This window comes from Ornithodoros turicata, chromosome 3 (genome assembly GCF_037126465.1).
Source record: "Ornithodoros turicata isolate Travis chromosome 3, ASM3712646v1, whole genome shotgun sequence".
NCBI classification, from domain to species: Eukaryota; Metazoa; Arthropoda; class Arachnida; order Ixodida; family Argasidae; genus Ornithodoros; species Ornithodoros turicata.
Genome location: NC_088203.1, coordinates 92,585,766 through 92,592,567, shown reverse-complemented (window position 1 = coordinate 92,592,567; position 6,802 = coordinate 92,585,766).

Here is a 6,802-nt window from a genome sequence, read left to right as displayed (position 1 = left end):
TCCTTATGGCGGAGGTATAGGAAACAGCTTGTCTTGATTGGACACTTTGGTACCCGTCGTGTCGTTGATTACTGTTTTTCAACCTGGAAGATGCTCGTTCGGTGGGACTGCTGCACCTAATATTGGAGGTGTACCCTGTGCTGTGGGTGTGCCAACTGTGCCGTAGAATGTGTGAGGGCAAAACGTTATGCAAGTTGTTGGAGAAGATGAAAGAAGAAAGTCACTGAAAAGGTTAGCCAGCTGTGTTCTCTCTTGTTGGAGAAGCCGGCACGTGGGCTAGTTGCTTTAATTGGAGAAGGAAGTGAATATTGGATGTAACGTTGTCGATGATGTTTTACAGAAGAAGAAGATAAGAGCAATACAAAGTGACGCGTATATGTGTTTCGGCGTGTACGTTCTAAAAGCAGAACCCCACCGCATATCACGCTATGCTCAACCGTTGCACCGAATGACGCAGTTCTCGCTTCTGACTTGAGAGGAGAGTTAGCAGTACACACTTAAAAACGAACTTCACCGCACAGCACGCTCCAAGCCAGCCATTATCTCGAATGATATCGTTATCTGCCCTGATTTGTTGAAAACGAGAGGCGTACGCCTTTTTTGTGACAATTATGAACAGCATAAGTGTCACAAAAAAGGCGTACGCCTCACGTTTTCAGCAAATCAGGGCAGATAACAATATCATTCGAGATGATGGTTGGCTAGGAGCGTGCTATGCGGTGAAACTCATTTTTAAGAGTGTACGCCTTTTTGTGACAATTACCGTGACTGCAGAACTTCGACTGTAACTTCACCGGTAGCCCAAGCATCATGCCGAATGACATCGTTCTCTCCCAAGATTTGTTGAAACCGGGAGGCGTACGCCCTTCTTGTGACAGCTGCTCATAATTGTCCCGAAAAAGGCGTACGCCTCCCGTTTTCAACAAATGATGGCAGATAACGATATCATTCGAGATGATGGTTGGCTATAGGAGCGGGCTCCGCAGTGAAGTTCATTTCGTACACTGTTAAAACAGAACTTCACCACATAGCACGCTACTAGCCAACCATCATACCGAATGATATCATTTTGTGTCATGATTTGTTCAAAACAGGGGGGAGGCGCCTATCTGGGACAAGATAATCTGTCCCAGATAGGCGCCTCCCCCCTGTTTTGAACAAATCATGACACAAAATGATATCATTCGGTATGATGGTTGGCTAGTAGCGTGCTATGTGGTGAAGGTCTGTTTTAACAGTGTAGAGTGTGGTGCTAGTTGCTTATTTGAACGGAATCGATACCAAATCAAAATACCGGCAGCATTCGCTTCTCTGGTCCATTCTGCAGTATTATCGCTGTCGAACTCTAAGTGCGAACACCAAGTGCGAACTCCATTTTAGTGTGAACTGCTGACACCGTATTCTGTAAATAAGCAGTGTGCTATATTGTTTTCCTGCTCTACTGATTGAGTGCCTGTGAGTATGTGAGGGATTGCGCTGTGATTTGTTTTAATTGCTGTATTTTGAATCACAGTGTGTAATAGCTATACAGCTCTTGCAATGGAGCAGGCAGCACCCATGGTGGGTTGCTGAAAGCTCCAAGGTTTACTTTATTTTACGAATTTACTAACTAACTGCTATTGGAATAACAGAGCTGTCTTTTCGGATTCGTTTGCGTTTTGAAAATTCTTGCCAAACATGGGGGGATATGACGCTGCAAGAGAATTGGATTTTCGGTTGAAATTTTCGATTCCGGTTCCATTACTGCGCACATCGAACGCAAAGGCAGTCATGCAGCCTGAGAACCACTTCGCTGCGGACATAAAAGAAACCGCAATGAATCTCATATATGGTATATTGTTTAGGATAGCTGCGGCTTGCGCATATAGCACATCAACTTGTGAACCACCGGAAGGCACTTTTTGTCTTTGCAAGGGTCCCCCAGTTGGAGGCTAAACAGAATATTTTTGAATTATTACGAATGGGTTATCGCTTCTGATTCTGAGAAAGCGCGAGGGGGGGGGGGGCGTACGCCTTTTTGTGTCCTCTCCACGAGTCAGAAGCGATACCCCTAGCATTCGTGCACTCTTAGAAATGAACTTCACCACATAGCACGCTCCTAGCCAACCATCACCCCGAATGACAACGTTCTCGCACTAGATGTGTTGAAAACGGGAGGAGGAGCCTATTTTGTGCCGTGCATAATGAACAAAATAGGCTCCTCCTCCCGTTTTCAACAAATCAGGGGTGAGAACGTTGTCATTCGGGATGATGGTTGGCTAGGAGCGTGCTATGCGGTGAAGTTCAGTTCTAAAAGTGTGGCAATTGTTGGCACACAGAGCTTGCTATGCGGTGAAGTAGTGTTTAGAGTGCAAAGTTTTTCGCAACATGCCGAATTTCGAAGAAATATTCGTATGTGTTCTCCGGCACTTTTTTTTTTTTTTTTTGCAACTGCCACAAACGCGGAATGCTATTAACGTTATGCTCGGCATTATTGCGGCTTCTGTTATATAGCTAGCACAGTCCTCGTCTCGTAATGCAACCCTTCATGCTAGGCATCCGAGATGTACGCATAAAAAGAAAGTGAAGAAAAGAAAAACTTACAGAGAGGAGAAAGAAAAGGACGCTTAATTGCGGGATAAAAAAGCACCGTCAAATCCAAAGGCAAAGGCGTCTCACTGCAGGCCATGATGGAAGCGGGAGAAAAACGCTTTAGTAATGGGGGCCGTAACATCCGTCAGGAAGATTTACATCGAGCAATAGGAAACCGAGCGACCTTTAATTTCGTCGGCATCCTTTCCTCTCCCTTATACCGCGAAGGCCCCCATGTAATTCCACCCGGTGCGGGTGACCGGGCTCAGATTTCCCTCTCATTGATGGTACAGACTGCGCAAATATTAACCTGTGTCTGTCATCATTTCCTACATCTCGTTACAGCTGTCTCTTGATAATGAGTGACTGACCTATCTAAAACGATCAGTATTACTATATGATGATGACGTATCCGTCCCTAAAATTCGTGATCGGATAGCAACATGGTTCTCGGAGCCATTTTATTTATATTTCGTAAATATAGGGTGTTTTGAAAACGCGTGCGCCTTTTTCTTGTTCCGCAAGCTCAACTGTAAATTGCATAAACATTGTTGAAAATGGCGTTTGCAAAACATCGAAACAGTGCCTCAAATGGAACACACCTATATGTAAGCGTGCTTTAAATAATAATAATATATGATGGAGTTCCTATGGAACACACTCGTATGAAATAGTGGCTTAAATGGAACATACTCACATGAACCAGTGCTTTAAAGAATACTAATAATAATATGATGGAGTTCCTATGGAACACATTCGTATGAAATAGTGGCTTAAATGGAACATACTCACATGAACCAGTGCTTTAAAGAATACTAATAATATGATGATGGAGTTCCTATGGAACACACTCGTATGAAATAGTGGCTTAAATGGAACATACTCACATGAACCAGTGCTTTAAATGGAACACTCTCGTATGAAACCGCGGTCTAAACTGCATGCACTTACCCGTCTCAAACAATTTTGAAAGGAAATATATGTCTGTATCACATATTTTATCTCCAGTAACTTATCACTCCGCGCAGATACAGAATAAATATCAAGCCAATTAATCCTTTATCCACCCATGGAGATGCCCAAACTTCGTGCGTGGATTTAAGGGGTATTCGGATCGATATCGTGCTAGTCTCGATAATTCGGTAGATGGATTACCGGTAGCTGCGTTAAATTGGCACATTGTACTTATAAGTTCTTCCATGTTTGAATGACAAATAGTGAACAGTTAACAACGATACATTTTAAAGGAAATTGAACAATTTTATAGATGTGCTTCTTTAGCTAATGTACGCATTATACTGTATAATTCGTGAATAAAAATTAATATTTTCTCCACAGTACAGACGTGCAGTATAATTAGAGAGTGACGCTTTCGGGTTAATAAACCCGACTCCGCCGGGTTATTCTCCCCCGGACTGACCTCCCTCCCACCAATTCGGGTTAAATCTGATTTCTCCCCGGATTCCAGTCACTGTGAAATCCTGAAGTTGTTCTGTGTTGTGTTGTGCTTGTTGTATAGTACCATGTGAAATCCGTCTAGTAACGTCGGACTTTCGCCAATTTGTATGGAGGCACAAATTTCCCGTGCTCTGCATCGCAGAATGTGGTATCACCAAGGACTTTCGACTCTCCAACTACCTTACGTTCGTCTCTGAGCCCTGTGGTAGGACAAGCCGTGCGGCGCTTTTTGTCCGTTCTGATATTCCGGTCATCCAACGCCATCTGCGTGTGACTGGGACTGGAGAGTATGTCTGCTGCACAGTTCGCTTCGCCCCTTTTGACCTCACAATCGTCTCTCTCTATCTCCCGCCGGCGGTCAACTATAACGTGAACGAACTGGGAACACTTATAGATGAGCTCCCTTCGCCTTTTGTGCTCTGTGGGGACTTCAACGCCCACAATGTGATTTGGGGCAGCACACGCTGTGATGCAAGAGGTGAAAGACTTGCGGGCCTGTTTGCCGACAGGAGCCTTAGTGTTCTAAATGATGGCTCTCCAACGTTTATTCACACCACGTACCTTTCATCGTGTCTTGACCTCACCGTTGCATCGCCATCAGTAGCCCGCCGGTCTGTATGGCGCGTGGATGCTGACACCCTTGGTAGTGACCACCTACCAGTTTTGATCAGTATACGACATGTCCGTCAGTCATCTGTCTCACATTGCGTTAGACGGACAAACTGGCAACACTACCAAGACGCCATCAAGATTGCTTCTTCAAGTGGTGGGCTCCGAAATGAGCAGGACTTCCGTCGCGCAGTGGCTAATGCGACGCAGGAGGCTACAAGGACATTCCGGCTCCCTTTTCATTTCTCTGCAGTGGACGCCGAATACGAGCGGCTCCGTGCCCTTCGTCGCCGCGCGGAACGGCGTGCGCGACGCACCCATCTACCACACGACCGCCAAGAAGCGCGACGTGTCCAGAAGGCTGTCCACCGGCACTTGTGTAGACTCGGACGGGATCATTGGCGTCGTTTTTCGACATCTCTCTCTCCCCGTACCCCTATGTCTCGGATTTGGGGAGTGCTGAAGGGACTTTCTACTCCTGTGGTTCAACGGCACCCGTTCCGTTCCCTGTCCTTGGCCACCTCGCGTTCTGAACTGTGCATTTCGGAGGACTACTGCGTGCGCCTCGCAGCGCAGCCTCCAGGCGTGCTCTCATCAGCTCAAGGTCTTCCACCCGCTTTGCAGGCTTCGAAAGACCCGGCTCTGGACCTGCCCCTTACCCTTCTCGAGCTCGACTCTGCACTACGGGACTCTCATCTGCATACCTCCCCTGGAGCAGACCAGATTACGTACAAGGCCCTTCGGAATCTTCCCCTGTCAGGGCGAGCATCCCTCCTACGGATCTTCAACGAGAGCTGGAGCCAAGGGGAAGTCCCTAACGAGTGGAAGACCGCGATGGTGGTCCCTTTACTGAAACCAGGTCAATCACCGCATCACATCGATTCTTTCCGCCCAATAGCTCTTACAAGCTGTGTGGGGAAGATCTTGGAACGTATAATATTCAATCGCCTGAGCTGGTACCTTGAGAGCACGGGTTTTTTCCCCGAGGAGATGGCGGGTTTTCGCCCAGGACGGTCAGCAATAGACAGCGTCATAACTCTAACCAGTAGGACACAACAGGCAAGGGCCGAAGGTTTATTGACAGTCGCTGTCTTCCTTGACGTCAAGAAAGCGTACGACAGTGTCCTCCATAGCGCAATCATGGCGACCCTTTCAGAAGCTGAAGTCGGGGGCTGCGCCTGGTCATGGATTAAAGACTTCTTGGCTGACCGCTCCCTGTTTGTGCGCACCGCTGACGGGGACACTGCGACGTTCCGCGTGCACCGTGGTGTCCCACAAGGGAGCGTCCTCAGCCCCTTATTATTCAATATCATTATGGCTTCTCTTCCTGCGCAGCTTCATAATCACACTCACATTACAATATATGCTGACGACGTATGTATCTGGACTTCCGCCGTTCGGCGTGATACGATCCAACGCCGACTACAAGGTTCATTAGACATCATTTCAAGATACCTTTTGCACCGCGGCTTGGTTGTCTCGCCTAGCAAGACAGTAGCCATGGCATTCTCACGAAGATCATTTCATAATTACCCGCTTTTCATTGATGGCTCACCCCTGACCTTTGTCACGACCTGCCGATACCTGGGGATTACAATTGACCGTGGCCTGACGTGGTCCCAGCATGTGAAGCTGCTTGCTACCAAGGCAAACGGTTTGGTAAATGTACTCAGGCGTATTGCTGGTGCATCCTGGGGCCCGTCATGTTCTGACCTCTATCGTGTCCATCAGGCCCTGGTGTTGGGGACATTGCGGTACAGCTTACCCATCCTGCATGGTCTAAGTCGAACCCAAGAACAGGAACTGCTCAACATCCAGGCCCGTAGTCTCCGTGTCTGTTTGGGAGTCCCCAGGACAACGGAGACGTATTCTGTCTTGGCAGAGGCGCGAGAGCAGCCGGTTGACATACTGCGGGATGGTGATACCCTCCGCGCTTATACACGCTACATTACACGGCACCCGCTCCACTCTCTTTGTCGCATTGATGAGGACTGCCCGGCGTCTGCTTTCCGCAGTGCCATTGCCCGCCTGAAAGGGAGCATTCCATCTCCCGCGTCTACACCATCCTACGCACCGGCGATGTGGACTCTTGAAAGACCCTGTATTCACTCTAACATCCCTGGACTCCAACGCAAGAAAGACGTCCCCACAGTCGTGGCCCACC